The sequence below is a fragment of the Lathyrus oleraceus genome, chromosome 6, assembly GCF_024323335.1.
Source record: "Lathyrus oleraceus cultivar Zhongwan6 chromosome 6, CAAS_Psat_ZW6_1.0, whole genome shotgun sequence".
NCBI classification, from domain to species: domain Eukaryota; kingdom Viridiplantae; phylum Streptophyta; class Magnoliopsida; order Fabales; family Fabaceae; genus Lathyrus; species Lathyrus oleraceus.
In genome coordinates this window covers 161,075,072-161,093,781 of record NC_066584.1, presented here as the reverse complement: position 1 = coordinate 161,093,781, position 18,710 = coordinate 161,075,072, and positions in this window count along the sequence as shown.

Sequence of the window (18,710 nt, the reverse complement as noted above, 5' to 3'; positions counted from 1 at the left end):
CTGTAAATGATTCATTCTCGCCCCACTCACGGGTGTAATCTAGGTCAGGGTAAGGTCAAGAGAAACGCAGGATAAACAATCCTTTCAAGAATATCACCATATGCACACCAGGTGTATGGAGCGATAATACCCCATAAGAATCTGAACTGCTCGTGATACCATGTTCTGCTAAGTGGCGCCATACCACCCGCTTCCCATGAATCACTCTATTCCTAGGTGTCCTAAAGTTCACTCATACCCTGTGTATTGGGTCTTTTACCTCTTGTGACTCCCACCCAACAACGAAACAGATACACAGTCAGCACAGTATGCATGAAAGAATAAAGCGCACATAGGACGCAATGCAAGCAGATAAGTATGCAAAGCAATAAATGAATAACACACAATAGACAATAAACAAACGCTAGGAAAGGCCCACTAGGGAAAATAAATCCCCAGCAGAGTCGCCAGCTGTCGCTCCCCGGATTTCCCGAATCCAAGTACAAACGCGAAAAGAGGTGGCGAGGAAAAAGAGTAGAGTCGCCAACTATGTACTTTTATCCCAAGAGGAGGGAAAGGTAGTACTACATAACCAAGGGGGAACAGATAAAACAAAGTCTCGAACCAAAGAAAACTGAGTAAGGGGGCCGGTTATGTGAAGGGAAGGTTATCGCACCCCTTCACGTCTGTGGTACTCCACAGGATCCACGATTGCTATTTATGTCTAAAGTGTGTGTATAAAAAGTCCTATATGCAATGTGAAAGAGAGAAAATCAAAGTAGGGAAAAGAAAGAGTTATTGCTCACACAGGCCCTACCATGTTGCATACATATCTCAAGAAGGATTGAGAATCAGAGCACCGTAGCTCGGCTAACCTATTTTTGTTTGTTTTGTGTTTTTTAGATGAATGACGTTACTACGCAATCTACCGGATGCTCGACCTTTGGAGACTTACTCGCCTGTAGTAGAAGGAGTTAACGTGTTCTTAGGAGAAGAAAAACCAATGAGTTTGTTTGTGTTTTAGGAATGCTCATGCAAAAAGGAAGTCCTAGACGAAGGAACCGTGCTACCTTAATTGACATGCAAACGAGAGACTATACGAAGCCTAGAAATCCTATGGGGAGACGATCACACCATACAAAACAAACATGCATAAAGTAAACACGCCAACATGGGGGCTCAAACATACGTGGGTAGGGCTTTCGTCAAGACGGGTCATATCAACCTCGACAAACAAGCCATGGAAAGGTAATCAAATGGGCTTTTAACCACTGACATTGAATTTCAGGGTGAGCAGATCAAACGGGTAATGAGGATAAGACCTCATAGCTCTTAACCCTGGACAGGGTGAGCTCATGACAAAAAGTGGGGATTCAGAAAGGTGGAACCCTCTCCACTGACTGACCGGACAAAAGATCTTGGGCTTTTGTTCTGAAGCATCGACACGTAGTGTGATCTTAAAGAACGACACACTGAATAACGGGGGATTGACTACTAATCCCTTTTATCCGTCAATTGCCTCTTCATGGAGGTCTTTAGCACTGGTGCCTCTTCTTGGAGGTCTTTGGGCACAAAAGTAAACACACAAAAACATTGCCTCCTATCGAGGTCTTCCAGCTAAGAAAGCGGTAAAATACGGGAAAGATGTAAAAGGGATCAAGAGATCTACCACACGGATAAAGATCCGAAGTAACAGCAAATAAAGAAATAAGAAACCCAGAGATCTCTCAGGCTCGCACCATCAAAGAAAACAAGTCAGCAAAGCAATCAGAATAAATCTCCAAATGGTATCCCACAAATAAAGTGGAATACCAAGCAAGCTATCTCTTCAAGAGTCATGTGAGCCCTCACAAAAAAACTCAACAAACAGGTTAGAATAACAAGACTGCGTGCAATCAAGAGTTACACCAAACCAGAATCAAAATATAACCACATGAATCATGCCATTAAAATTCACAAAAAATCTCACAAAAAGCAACCAAGGACAGGAGGCCTAAACCCCTTGTCAAACAAATGCATCAAAAGGGTATCAAAACTCAAAGTCAAGGGCAAGGATCCACACATCTAGACATGACATACCTACTGATTGGAGAGATCGATTGAAATTGAATTGCACTGTTGGCTTTGTAGAACAATCTTAGTGTTTATATGAGAGGGAATTGGTTCTTTGCAGATGAGTTCCCTTCAGTCTCTCGGGGTTGCTCTGAATTAGTTAGAATCTTTCTAGCCTTTTTTCCACTGAATTTTTTTAGAATTTATAACCTGATTTTCGTGGCTTTGTGGGCTCAAATGAGAGAGGTCCAAGTCCAAGATTTTTCTGTTATATATATATATATATATATATATATATATATATATATATAATATATATATATATATATATATATATATATATTATATATATATATATATATATATATATATATATATATATATTATTTATTTTTTATTTATTTTCAAAACGCGTGGGTTTCGCCTAGCGAGCATGACAGTTCAGGAAATTCCTCTGATCGCAGGTGATTCTGGTGGCTTTTCTTGGGACTCGCTAGGCGACCCACTCTGCTCGCCTAGCGAGCATGACAGCTCATGAACAAACTTTTGCTCCTTCAAGATTAACGTTTTGAATGATGAATAGACCCTATTTGAACATGGTTGAAGTAACTCAAGTCATTCCCTGGCCATTTCACCTTCAGTTGACCAACAGTTGACTTTTGACTTCACAGTTGAATACAAACTTCCTTGAGTGTTGAGAAAGACCCCAGTCGATGCACAATCTCCCTTGTGTTGACTGATCCTTCAGATAGAACCCACAAAGTGACTTGGATGATATCCAAGCTTCCTGGACGACAAACTCTTGGAGCTGATTCTGATTGACATGATAAAATGACCTAAAATGAATGCATGAATGAGGAGGGCAAATTTGAGGTGCTACACACGTCCAAACCATCTCACATTCATTTCAGCTTGCATTTGCACCAAGTTTTGGGCCTCACATGCGCCTGTACAGGCCCCTGCATGGAGGACCCAATTCACATGCACACGAGTTTGATCATGCATTGCATCAGCTCTTGCTATAAATACACTTGCTTGCTTCACTTGAAAACCAACCTAATGGCGCCTGAGATGCTGCACAACTAAATCCATAACCATTACCAAAGAAGCTATTTCAATTTTCTTCAAATTTTTCAGATCCAAAATTCAACTACATCTGGTTGAATCCTTGGATCTAAAGCTTCTAAACCTTCATCCTTCAGCTCATTGATCTTCTGTTTTGGCAAAGAAAGCAAGGATCAAGCTCAAACCTCCAGAATTCAAGTTTTTTCTTCAACTGGTATTTTCTTCGAAACTCGTCATATATTGACCTATTTGCTTGGATCTTGTGTTGGCTGAAGTCCTCTCAATAGAGGCATCATGATTGTGCATTTAATTTTTGAAATCCATTAAGTTCATGATGAACACCACAGAACTTCCATCTCTGATTTCTCTCAATATAGAGATCTAGAGTGGAATTGAGTGGCACAGGGATGATGTACATCATCCCAGCTTTCCAAAGATGTATAGATCGTGTATTTTGGTTAAGATTTGGTTGTCTGCAATTTTGGCCGGAAAACACAAGCTCACCGGAGAAGAAGGTGGCTCCGGTGGCCGTCCCATTTCCAGTTTGAATGTGGATCGTTGGATTGAGTTTTCCAGATCTAATTCTAGCCCTCGCTTGTTATGACTCATTTTAATTCATTGTGTAGCGCATTGACTTTGGTCTATGGTGGAAGCGCGCATCTGGAGCGCATGATCTGCCAGCTCAATTAATGAGCTCAGATCTAACGCTCCTGGTTTTTTTTTAATTTCCAATTTTCTGATTTAATTTCTTTTTTCCCAATAATTTTCAAAAATCAATATCTTCTTCATTTTAAATCCAAAAAATATGGGACCAATTGCATTCTTCTCCAAATAAATTCTAGTTTCTGATTTTTATTTTTAATATTTTTTATGTTATCATTTGATATTTTTTGTGAATTTTCTCTTTTCTGGTTATTTTTAATTCATTTTTAATAGTTTTTGATATCCAAAAAATACAAAAATATTTTTCTAACCTATTTGAATGATGATGGATCTATGAAAAATATTCTCATCAATTTTTTAATTGATTTGAGATTCATTTGAGATTTTAGTTCAATTAGGTTATTTTTATTCATTTTTAATTGATTAAAAATAGTTTCTGACTTTTAAAAATGCTGAAATTTTTTGTCAAACTTTGTTTGACCTTGTTGAACTTGGGATAAATTACTTGGACCTTTCAAGATTGATTTGAAGTAATTTTGAAGTTTGACCTTTCTTTTATTTTTAATTCAAGTTTATTTTAGTATTAAAAATGCCAAAAATATTATGCTTATGGTTTGATCTCCAATCTCCATCTCATTTCTGATTTCTTATTGTTTGACTTTGACTTTCAATGTCATTTGGTCAATACATATAGATTGGTACATCTTATTTCATCTTATGCATTTTGATCTTTCCATTTCCTTATCCATTCTTCATCTCCTTCTTCCTTCTTCTTCTTCTTTCTTTTTGATCAATGAGTTAAAGGTTGATAAGTTAGCATTGATTAGGGAGACTTAATCTTCCTTGATCCAAATCTAATTCATCTTGATCAATTGATCAAGTGAATGGCTTTGCATTAAGGATATGTTGTTTTCTAAATCATGCAAAAGGCTTAAACCAATACAAGATCAATTCTCTTTTCCTTTTTTGGCATGGCAAGTTATTGGAACTTGATTCACTAATCAAGACTTCTAACTTATGTTGTTGCCTACATTATTATCGACCGGCCTCAGATTGTTGTGACTTCTACATAAGTCCAATTACGATTGCTTAACATAGCGCTAAATTTTGCCTTATGGCACACTAACTACTAACACTAACCATTAACCATTAACATTTCCTTTTTGCACTTTACTTTTATGCAATTTACTATTCTCGCACATATTATCCATTTGCTTTTCCCTTTGCTCACTTGAGTACATGTTTATGTTAATGCCATTTGCCTTTTGCTCACTTGAGCACATAATTGTGTATATATTATTGTGCTTGTGTTTTGTTTTGATTGTTGTGAACCAAATGCAAAGAATTGGACAAATGGACTTAGACTTTAGGACCTTCCCTATGCAAAATGGAGTCAAAGAGCAACTAGGCCTCATGTCTTTAGAGTGCTATAAATGTCAAAGAGCAACTAGGCCTCATGCCTTTAGAATGCTTAAAACTTGAAGATGAACATTGAAAGGACCATATTCTAAACTCCCTCTTGTCCATTCTTTGATTGTATTATAGAACCTTTTGATGTGTGTTTTCTTTGTGCTAGGAGTTCCCACTTGAGCTTAATTGGGAACCATTACCATGAGCTTCCAAGAGAGAGAGATCCAAGAGGCATTGAGGAGCTTTTTCCAAATTCACTCTGATTGATTGCTTGAGTTTATGCTTTGTGTGATTGCTTATTCCAAAGGATGGGAGCTACTTGGATCATCAATATGATCTCAAGAGAGGAACTCCATTGTGGTTTTGTTTCTTTATCCCTCACCTTTTGCTTTACTTAGGACTTTAGCCATTCTTCTTCTTCCCTCCACTCTAACCCAAGCCAAAACTTTTGTGCAAACATTTAACAATTTTTTTTAACATTAGAAACCTAAGCCTTATGCTTTTGATTTTTTCAAACTTTCTTTTCATAACACTTATTTTGAATCGAATCTTTAAGTCCATTTTGACCATTTTGTATATACTTCTAATTGGTAAATATAACCCATTCAAATGTGTTTTTGTGGTTTCAATGGCCACCTTCTAATCCAAACTTTTTCATAACCTTTAGTTATTAGGTTTGAGTTATCTTTGTGGTGGATGTAATACTCACCTATATCCTTAGTGATGGACAATGAGTCTTCCATGCTTATTATAGGGTTAACCCCTCACTAGCATGTTGAAGTTATCCTCACATGATGGATTTGTGGTTTTTAGGTTGAGTTTTCTCCCTTTGATAACGAAAGACCTTAAGGCTTTTGGACCAATCAATTCACCAACTTGTTTTGAGATTTTTACCCCGAACTACGAGGTTTTGATCCTAATCTTTTTTTTAAATGGTACGTAGGCAATGGGTTTATCCATCCAAACACAAAAATATAAATAAACTTGTATATTCTCTTCTTATCTCTTCAATCATGTTTGCACAAATAATTTTTCACAAGACAACAACCTTGCAACAAGTATGAAAAGGGCTCCCTAGGAGTACCTAGGATGTTTTGGGTGCCTAACACCTTCCCATTGCATAATCAACCCCCTTACCCAGATCTCTGTTTCTCTTTTACTAGTTTTTGTTAAAACTTTTAGGTTTTTGTTCGCTTTCTAACCATTCCTTTGGATAAATAGAAGTGTGGTGGTGACTCGACTTGTATGATTTACCTTGGATTTAGTCAATATCTCTAATGGTAATGAATACCCCGCTACACCAGTTACTAGGTAATAAACTCTTAGGGGACCCAAAACATCTATCTAGGTAGGATCTAGAAAGAAACGGTCAATCAAGACTCAACCTAATGAGGATATAGCTCAAGGGGAGTGGTTCCATCTAGATAATCAATTGGGGAGGAAACTGAAATACTAATCATCCACGAGGAAATAACTCAATGGGGAAAGGAAAAAGGTTAAAGTCTTTCTGCTTAGGGGTCTGAAACTCTATATTTGAGGGAGGACAGACACCAACCTCGTATGGGGATAAAGTACTGCCATAACAGAGAACAAGAATCACAAGAATGAGTCAACAAATGTGATGATACAACCATGAAGTTATATGAGTGTATATGAATATGTATATGTATATATGATGATTATGCTGACAAAACGATCGCAAAGGATACAAGGGTGTCGCAGAATTTGAATCATCGATACAATTCTCGGTCAATCCACAAAAGAGGGGGACAACCATGCAGAGGATAAACACAAATAGCTTCTCAGAAACCATGAGAAAACTCTGAATGGGAGTGAATCTGATGGTGACTAGTGGGGAAACCAAAATTCTGCCAAAATCATGCAAATTGCCGTAACGAAATGTCCGCGCTCAGCCGGGAACTCGGTTGGGGAATAAACACTCCGCAGGGGGGCTAAATAACCAACTCGGCTGGCTACCTCACTAGGGAAAAGCGATCAATAATCGTCTGGAGAAATCAACAAACACCGAGTGCTGAACAACGATGTTGGGGATGAAAGAGAGATTGTGCCTACTGCTTAGGGAGAACCAATACTTCTACACACTTAGGGCTTACTGCTTTCGAACCACTGTTGATATTCCTTTTAAAAGAAATCGATTACTGCTTTTATATGTTTAAAAAACATGTTTTGATTAAAACTTTAATTTTCAAAAATGATCATAATAAAATGTAAAATTATTTGGCTGAAATAAATAAGAGTAGAAATAATTGGATAAAAGCTCAATTTTATTTAATAGAATGGTAGTATGTAAATGACAAGACTCCATAGATCTTTACAAAATTGAAAATTATAATTTACATGGAAAAGGGTTACATTGAATACAAATGACCATTAATCCTCCCACCAACTCTTGATGTCTACTGTGCTCTTGGCCGCTACTAGGGATGATGAATCACTGTCGACCGTTGTGCTCAACAAAGTCTCCAAATCTGAAGATCAACAGGATGCAATTACTTGCCATAATCCCTAATTTTTGCATAAATTGCCCTAAGATGAGGTACTCAATTTATCGAGATAATTCTTTTCTGTTTTTATGTCTCTAACTTTTGCCTGGATCACCCTTTTGGGTTTTCAATCCACCGAGACGCTCATTTTTTCCTAAGTCTCCCTTTCGGGTTTTCAACTTAGCGAGTTGTTCTTTTCTTTTTTAGGCGAAGTATTTCTTGACTGCATTTGTGTTTACAAGACGAGTGAAGTCTTCACCATCCATAGTCGTAAGAATCAAAGCACCGCCTGAAAAGGCTCTCTTGACAACATATGGGCCTTCATAATTAGGAGTCCATTTGTCCCTAGAATCTGGTTTGAAGGGTTCAGGTCTTCTTGAGCACAAGGTCACCTTCTCTGAAAACACGAGGTCTGACCTTCTTATCAAATGCTTTCTTAATTCTCTGCTAATACAACTGACCATGACACATGGCAGTTAACCTCTTCTCTTCAAATTCAGCTGATCAAACCTGGTCTGACACCATTCAACCTCAGTCAACTTGGCTTTCATGAGCACACTCAATGAAGGGATCTCAACCTCTACGGGGAGCACTATTTCCATGCCATAAACAAGAGAGAAAGGGGTTGCCCCTGTTGAAGTGCGGATGGATGTACGATACTCGTGCAAAGAAAATGGGAGCATCTCATGCCAATCCTTGTATGTTAAAACCATCTTCTGAATAATCTTCTTAATGTTCTTGTTTGCAGCTTCAACAACCCCATTCATCTTGGGTCTGTAGGGAGAAGAATTATGGTGTGCAATCTTGAAGTTTTTACAAAGAGCTTCCATCATATTATTATTCAAGTTTGACCCATTATCAGTAATGATCTTGCTTGGTACACCATAACGGCATATAATATGATTCTTGATAAACCTCACAACAACTTGCTTGGTTACATTTGTATACGATGTCACTTCAACCCATTTTGTGAAGTAGTCGATTGCCACCAAAATGAAACGATGTTTGTTCGAAGCTTTTGGCTCAATCATATCAATTCCCCACATGGAGAAGGGTCATGGAGAGGAAATGACGTTTAACCATGTCGGAGGAACATGAATATTATCCACATATATTTGACACTTGTGGCATTCCTTCACAAACTTGCAACAGTCAGATTCCATTGTCAGCCAATAGTAACCTACTCACAACATCTTCTTCGCCATTGCATGTCCATTGGAATGAGTACCAAAGGAACCTTCATGAACTTCAGTCATCAATAAGCCCGCTTCGTGTCTATCCACGCATCTTAGCAGAACCATATCAAAGTTTCTCTTGTACAGGACATCACCATTCAGGTAAAAATTGTCGGCTAATCTCCTCAAAGTCTTCTTATCTTTCAAAGATGCCCCAGGCGGGTAAATCTGACTTTGGAGGAAACACTTAATATCAAAATACCACGGCTTCTCATCTTTGATCTCTTAAACAACAAACATATGAGATGGCCTATCAAGACGCATCACAGTCAAATTGGGAACCTCATTCTAATACTTCACTACAATCACCGATGCCAATGTTGCAAAAGCATCTGCCATCCGGTTTTCATCTCGAGGGATATGATGAAACTCAAACTTTCTAAAGAAAGTTGAAATCCTCCTCGCATAATCTCTATATGGTATCAAACCGGGTTGATTTGTCGCCCATTCCCCTTTGATCTGATTTACAACTAAAGCCGAATCTCCAAAGACATCTAAATGTTTAATTCTGAGATAAATGGCCTCTTCGAGCCCCATAATGCAAGCTTCATATTCTTCCATATTGTTTGTACACTTGAAAGTCAATCTAGTTGTAAATGGAAAATGCGTGCCTTGAGGAGTAATAATCACTGTCCCAATGCCATTACCATACTAATTAGCAGCTCCATCAAATACCATGCCCCAACAAGAACCAGGTTCTGGCCCTTCTTCAAGCAATGGTTCATCACAATCTTTCATTTTCAAGTACAAAATCTCTTCATCAGGAAAATCATACTGCATTGACTGGTAATCTTCAATTGGTTGGTGAGCCAAATGGTCAGCCAAGACACTACCTTTGATCGCTTTGTGAGATCAGTATTCGATATCATACTCTGATAACAACATCTGCCAACAGGAAATCCTCCCAGTTAAAGCAGGCTTATCAAATATATACTTGATTGGATCCATTTTGGATATCAACCAAGTGGTATGATTCAACATGTAATGATGCAGACGCTTAGCAGCCCAAGCCAATGCGCAACAAGTCTTCTCTAGCATAGAATAACGAGTCTCACAGTTGGTAAATTTCTTACTGAGGTAGTAAATAGCATATTCTTTCTTTCTAGTCTCATCTTGCTGACCTAGAACACAACCCATACTATCTTCGAGCACAGTCAAATACATGATCAATGGTCTTCCTTCAATGTGTGGAGACAAAATTGGAGGCTCAAGCAGATATTCTTTGATACTGTCAAAAGCTTTCTGGCAATCCTCGGTCCAATCACAAGACTGATCTTTCCGAAGAAGCTTGAATATAGGCGCACATGTGGCAGTCATGTGTGAAATGAATCTTGAGATATAATTCAAGCGGCCGAGAAAACCTCTGACTTGCTTCTCAGTTTATGGCGCATGCATCTCTTGTATTGTTTTGACCTTGGCAGGATCAACTTCAATACCTTCTCGCTGACAATAAATCCCAATAACTTACCATTTTGATCTGATTATATCCGGAAAACCCGTCCATAAACGAAAAGACTTTGAATTTAGCTGTATTGTCTACCAACATATCAATATGTGGAAGAGGGAAATCATCTTTCAGACTGGCTTTATTCAAATCTCTATAATCAATGCACATGAGTACTTTTCCATCTTTCTCTGGCACAGGCACAATATTGGCCACCCATTGCGGATACTCAACAGTCATAAGGAAACCGGCATCAATCTTCTTCTGCACTTCTACTTTGATCTTCCTTGCCGTATCAGGATGCGTTCTTCTCAACTTCCGCTTGACTAGTGGGCATTCTGGCATCAACGGCAATCTATGCCCCACAATCTCAGAATCCAAACCAGACATGTCTTGATAGGACTAAGCGAACACATCTGAATACTCTCGAAGAAGATCAATCAACCCCAATCTTGACGTCCTTCACATCATCTTCGGAACCCAAGTTGACTAGCTCAATTTGCTATTCGAATGGCTGAATGGCTTTTCCTTCATGCTCAAGAAGATGATACAATTCATCACTCACTTCTTCATCACTTTCCTCCTCGGCCTCAAACACTGAGAATTCAAAATTTAGAGAAGGAGAAGGATCATTGTATTCAATGGGGTTAGAAACCAACCTGCATAATGATTTGATATTTTGATTTTTAGAGAACTGAATTTGTAACCAAATATTATGCAGATGGACAAGTTTATTTATTTATTTATTTATTTATTTATGTTTTTTTGGTGATTACCATTTTCAGAATAAAGCAAAAAGGAAAAACAAAAACATTATAGATGTGGATGAATAGAATTATATTTTACTGATGATCAAATTTGAAAATATCAAACAATGTTCATTTCTCCCTTAGGCATAGGAGAAGGATTTTTTGAAAACAAATAAAAGCAATTACTTAGATCGATGCATAATAACAGGAATATCAACAACAGTCCAATTGTTGCAAGCCTTTCCATGCGTCACAAAATTGGTGCAGTCTTCCTCTTCGTCATCCTGTAGCACAGCAGCTAAGTGTTGTTCATTACCATGAATGAACCCTCCGCTACGGAAGCTGAGTTGCATATCCTGTGATCTAATAGCTGACAAACCTTGCTGAAAACCCAGACCGGTTCTATTCTTGTTATCGGAGACCTCTACCACTCGCCCCCATTGATCAACAATTCCTTCTTCAACAATCTTCCTTTCATCTTTTAATGAGGACATAGGTTCCCCAACTCTCTTTTCAACAGCAATAGATAAGGCTTGAAACAGAGTCTTAACCTCATCCTCAGCTTCAACATAAGAGAAAGATGACAGGTGGCTAACCAACAGTGCCTTCTCCCCACCAACAATGACTAATTTCCCGTTCTTGACAAATTTGAGTTTCTGATGCAATGTGGAGGTAACAGCTCCCGCCTCATGGATCCATGGCCTTCCCAACAGACAACTGTAGGCCGGGTGGATATCCATTACTTGAAAAGTAATCTGGAAGTCACTCGGATCTATATTCACCGGAAGGTCCACTTCACCAATCACTGTTTTGTGCGGACCATCAAAAGCTTTGACGATTACACCACTATGTCTCATAGGCTCTCCTGGATATGACAACTTTGGTAATGTTGACTTCGGAAGCACATTCAACGAAGATTCGGTGTCAACTAGCACATTGGATAAAGCGTCATCTTTGCAATTCATGGAGATATGCAAAGCCAGATTATGATTCCAACCCTCCTCGGGGAGTTCTTCATCATAGAAGTTGAGATTGTTACAAGCAGTGATGTTATCCACAATATGATCAAACTAATCCACCGTAACATCATGTTCCACGAATGCTTGCTCAAGAACTCTTTGCAGTGCTTCTCTATGCGCTTATAAATTCATAAGCAGAGACAATACTGAAATCTTCGAGGGGGTTTGGAGCAGCTGCTCTACCTCATTAAAATCACTCTTCTTTATCAAAGTACCTCATCATCATCGTTAGTCTTCAAATTGCTAGATTCACCAGACTGGCACTTTGAAGCACTAACTGGATCTACTGCAGACACTTCCACCTTCTTACTAATTATTGAATCTTCCACATCTTTTAGGAACACCGGCCCAAACACTCGACCACTGCGGGTTACCTCTGTAACATCAGCAATGCTCACGACAGAATTGGTCGTAGGTAATGGAACCTCTTGACCATCCTTCACCATAGTTGCATTATACTGATAAGGAATAACTTTATCGGATGTGTACAGGACTGGACCCGCCAACCGTATGACCAACTGTGATACCGATCTCTGGCTGATACTGTTACCGTTGTTGTTATCATATTGAATCACCACTCTTTCGGGATTCTTAAACACGGGAACAATTACATTGACATCGTCATTTATGTGAAAGGATTGAACAATCTGGATCATACCCTCATCCATCAACCGCTGGATGTCTCTTTTCACAATCATACAACCCCTCAGGTTGACATTGCAGATAGCACAACCATCATGTTCATGCTCACAATCGCTCACCAAACAAATATCCTTGTGCATTGTTACCAAGGACCTTCTAATGAAGCGGGCATCGAACACTTTGAACTCCCCGGGATAGCCGTCCACCATATTGACAGATGAATTTCCATGGGCAGGCAGTGGGTTTGCTTTTACATTGGGTGCACGGTCCTCAAAGGACACCATTCCACTCTTAACCAGCTTTTGAACTTCATATTTGAATGGATAACAGTTTTCAATATCATGTTTGGGTGCTCCTTGATGAAAAGCATAGCGGAGTTCTGGCTTGTACCACCATGGAAATGGTTCAGGTATTTGTGGAGGATTTCTTGGTTGGAGTAGGTTCTAGAGAACCAATAATGGGTAAAGCTATGCATATGTCATGGGAATCGGGTCAAAAGAGACCTTCTTCCTTTCAAAATTATGTTGTTGATGATTTTCGGTATTGTTGTTGTTGTAGGTGTTTGTTCGTTGCTGTGGTTGTTGTTGTTGACGTTGTTGTTGTTGAACTGATGCTAATTGACTTGCTGAAAATATAGGAATAACCGAAGATACCTGATGATGATGTTGACGGGGTGGTTGATTTCTTCTGATTTGAGGCCTCCTCTGCCTCCCACTAGTAATTGCATTGGTTTCATTATCCTCCTTCTTACCAAAATCGATGTCGTATCTCTTGTTGGACGATACTTCCTCCTTAGACAATTGTCCTTCTCGGACACTTTCTTCTAGCCTCATCCCCATATTTACCATTTCGGTAAAGTCACAGTGGGCACTGGCGATCATCTTCTCATAATAAAATGAGCTAAGGGTCTTTAGGAAAATTTTGGTCATCTCCTTTTCTTCTAAAGGAGGGTTGATCTGAGCAGCGAGTTCTCTCCACCTCTGCGCATACTCCTTGAGTGTCTCCTTGTCCTTCTGAGATAGTGATCTCAACTGATCTCGGTCGGGAGCCATATCAATGTTGTGCTTATACTGGTTTACAAATGCTTCACCCAAATCGTTGAAAGTGCGGATACTCGCACTATCCAACCCTATATACCATCTTAATGCAGCGCCGGTCAGACTTTCTTGAAAGTAGTGGATCAACAGTTGATCGTTGTCTGTTTGGGTAGATATTTTGCGGGCATACATCACCAAATGACTAAGAGGACATGTGTTCCCTTTGTATTTTTCAAAGTCAGGCACTTTGAATTTCACTGGAATCTTCACATTCGGCACTAGACACAATTCAGCAAAACTCTTCCCAAATAGATCCTTACCTCTCAAAGTTTTCAATTCCTTGCGCAGCTCAAGAAATTGATCTTTCATTTCATCCATTTTCTCATATACATTCGGGCCCTCAGATGGCTCGGAATGATAAATGGTGTCCTCCATACGAGGTAAGGTATGCATGACAGGCGGTGGCACAGACATGACCGGGTTAGATGCCGACATAGAAGCAAATATAGGCGCAAAGCCTTCAGGCATGAAGTTCGGAGGAATTCCCCACGGGAATCCGGCAGGCATGGCAGGTGCAAAATGAGCAGCAGTTGCAGGACCAGTAGAGGTAGCTACCTCTGAAATAATAGTCTTTTAAGGAGGAGGAGTTGCAGGTGTTGGAGAAGACTGGCTATGGGCAGCTAGAACTGACTCCATCATGGCAGTCAGGCAGGCGATCTCCTCTTTCAAATCTCTATTATCTTGCTCAAGATCTTCCATAATTCTGGAGTGATTGGCACGATTATTGTACCGATAAGTCAGCTTGGCTGAAGCACAGAAGAAACACCAATGAGACATCTGGCGAAAGAGAAACCTGCTTATGCAAATGATGCATGAAATGCAATGTTTGGTTATTATTTTTTATTTTCAAGGAACTTACTATATTATTTGCAATTATATATATATATATATATATATATATATATATATATATATATATTATATATATATATATATATATATATATATATATATATATATATATATATATATAACAATAATTGCAACAATTTGATATGATCATAAAAATCTCTTTTATTTATATAATTGGAAGGATTACACTGAGTACAATTTCATAAACCAAATGAAAAATACAAGAGAAAAGGAGACTAGTTATCCTAAGGATCCCTAACAACAATTTCAGAAGATCTGGCTGTAGGCACGTACTTCCTTCGAATGCGTCGGATCTTGGTCACAAAAGAAGCCTTCATCTGAGTCTTCTCGAGGACAAGCTTGTCAACAATCTTCTTCCAAGCAACGGAAGGCTGAGGCATGCTAGAAGATGAAACCTCCGGCTCTCTCTGTCTCTTTGTTACTCGGTCTTCAAGAAGCTCAATAAGTGCATCTTTGTCCTTAGACTCAAGCTGCAACTCCTCATGCTTTTTTCTCAAAGCATGGAACCTCTCTTCCCTCGTATCCCTCTCTCGCTTCATCTTGGCGAGTGTGTCGTTCCAACTCCTCTACATCTTGGTTAGGGAGAGTTAATGGCACAACCACAACCACATACATAGGTCTTTCACAAGGATAGGTCATCTTTAATTTCAAAGCTCTCTTCTTCACCCAAAGAGTGTAAGCTTCCAAAGCTACACAATTACGCGGACCAAGCTCGGATCTTCCCTTCCTATGCATATTATGCCAAGCATGCATAATCTTCTGCTTCAAAAGTTTGGGATCTTTACCCTCTTGATAGAAAAGACCTTCTAACAAAGTGTTATTAAGTTTGTCTCTCAAGGGGAACCCAAGTTGACGACGAGCCAAAGCGGGGTTGTAGTTAATTCCTCCTTGTGTACCAATGAGAGGCACATTAGAGAATTTACCATAACTATCAATAATCTCCAAACTGCTCAAAGAAGGATCATACCAAACTATATCATCATTAGTGAGAGACATAAGTCTTTGAGACCACCGTAGACATTGTTTGTTCTCCATAAAAGCAGGTATCTGAGGCAAGTGCAAAATAAACCACTTGTACAGAAGAGGAATGCAACAGACAATCGTTCCACCACCCTTAGAATTCCTTAGATGTAAAGAGAAGTACATATCACCCAATAAAGTAGGCATAGATTCCCAATCAAGAAAATTCTAATGGCGTTAACATCAACAAAACCGTCAATGTTAGGGAACAAAGCTAATCCATAGATGCGAAACACAAAGATATCTTCAAAAGCGTCCACACTACCGGCCTGAGCAAATGCAGTAGCTTCCTTGATGAGTAAATCAGATGGCAACCCAAACAATCCTCCTTTCTTCATCCAATAAGCCTTTATCTCAGACTTCTTCAAGTGAAGAGCTTCAGTTATAGGATGTGATCTGGGAATCTCTTCCAATCCACTAAATGGCACTTTTCTAGAAACGGGTATTCCCAAGAGATCGGCATACTCCTCCACGTAGGCATAAGCTGATAATCAGGAAAAGTGAAGCAACGTAGAGAGGATCATAGAACTGTACCAACACACTCAAAAGTCCTTCGACCACATCGGCAAACAAGATAGACAGAAGTTTCCCATGATGTTGCTTGAAGTCCAAGGGATCTAATACAAAAGATGCTAGCTTCCTTAACTCTTTCAAGTCGGGACATCTGAAACTGTACTTCTTAGTGTTCCTTCGTCCATAATCCATGGTCTGAAAATATTTGCAAATAACACCTCAATTCCTTGAAATTTTTGTGTGATGAATGTTATGATGCGCATGAATGCATGAATGCAACAATCACATATAAGGGATCACACATAAAGAAAACATACAAAGGTCAAGGGATGAATCAAGTCATTGTCAAGATCAATCATCCATTTTGGTGGATTATGGTTTACACCTTATCAACACCCAAGTTCCATTGATATTGACAAGACTTGATTGGATCAACCAAGAATCAAGGGTTTGTTGTAAGTCACGAGCATGGAGTCTGGGTAAGAACTGTCCCAAGGGAGTGAACTAAGGATAACAACATGTAGATCATGTTCTAAAAAGTTCTCAGAGTCTTAATTCCATCTATCGGATATTACAGGTTAGGATGACTGACTCATCAACCCATAATATTCTCAAGAGAAACTCGTCTGAGTGTAGTATCGTGTAACAACTGTTATCAAGTCTACACTTGAACAGTCTCCGCACTACATCCTAAATAGGTCAAGGGGGGCGGGGGTAAATGTTCTACGGTTCTCAGCTTCTCGGACCCCAAATTAGAGATAGTAATGCCTAACCACAAATACTTGTGCGACATTTCCAAATCTAAAAGGGTCTCCACTTAGTGAATGGGTCTCAAGCCAACTTGTTAAGAACTACTCCACACAAGTCGAACATGACTATACCATCCTCCTATCTTAATTGCACTCAAGTTCGGGATAGAACTTATCTCACCACTCAGAGATCACCAAGCACAACAAGCAGATTATATCATATAAGCAAATATACATACATCAAATATACAAGAGTCGCCCACTAGAGACTACTCCCCAGCAGAGTCACCATTTAATTTCTGTAGCGGTAAATTCATGATCGTCAAGTTATGGATAAGCTAGACATCAAATAACAAGAGTCGCCACCGCGCTTTTATTGTTTCCAAGGGAAAAGGGAAAAAGTACGAACAAAACCCAAGAATAAGAAGTTTTCAAATCAAAACTGATAAAATGCCAGAGATTACATGTAAGGGGGTTGGTTACACAGAGGGAAGGTGTTAGCACCCAAAGTCTCATAGGTATTCCTAGGGAGCCCTTTTTTATGTGCATATGTATTTTTGTACAAAATGATGTTTTACAAATAAATAGAATGGGGGAATGAGAAAAGAATTCATTAATTATATTTTTGTGTTTGACAAGACCTTCAGACTTGTGCCTACGTACCAACATAAAAATGAGGGATCAAAACCTCGTAGTTCGTAGTATAAATTTTAAAGTAGATACATTGCTTTTAACAAAATTTAAGTTTGAAAGTCATAAAGGCCTAAAATGGTTTGAATAAGTTAGTTCTTTTAGGCTTTTGAAAATTTTAAGTCAAGTATAATTAAGTACATTTACAAGTTGGATTAAGAAAAGAAGTTTGGAAATGCAATGGTTTAAGGCTAAAGTTTCTAATTTGCAATATGGTCTAAGTTTGGAAAACAAGCACAAACAAAGAAGTTTTTTTGAAAGGAGGGAGAGATTTTTAAATTAAAGAAATGGGGAGGAGATGAAGAGACTAATCCTAAGCATAAATTTAAAAGTTGAGAGTTGAAAAGATCTGACCAATGGGCTGCAATCCAATAGACAAGAATGTCATATAGAAACCCAAATTCCCTTGGACATTAGAATCAAGCAACAAACAATGCACAAAATATCAACTTGAAGAGGAAGGCGTCAAATAAAGATAGCCACATCCAAGCTTAGCAACTCCATAATCTTTTTTCAAATTTGCCCATGTAGTAGATGAATTTCAAGATGCCATAAGTCACAGGCTTAAAATAACAGCTTCACAATGATCAAGTTGCATATCAACTCAAAATGGATCTCCAATGATGTATCAGATGAAGTTTCAAATCATAAGCACTTGGTTACATGAAAGTTGCCATTGGCCAAGTCCTTTGCATAGGGAGTGTTGCCTAAATTCTAAGTCCAATAGTCTCAGATCAAACCAACAGTCCACACAAAATATTTTTTAAGGTTTTTGTTCTTATTATGTACATTAATGGTCAAAGACCACACAAGCAATCACAATATGCACAAACAAAATATATCACAAAATATGGTTCAAGTGGACAAAGTGAAAATGACATTAACGTAAACAATTAGAATGGTATGAATAAGAATTAAAAATAAAGTGCATTAAAGTAAATGACTTTGAATTAAATGTTAGTTGTTAATGAGTTAGAAGTTAGTATTGCTTTTGCTTTTTTAAGTC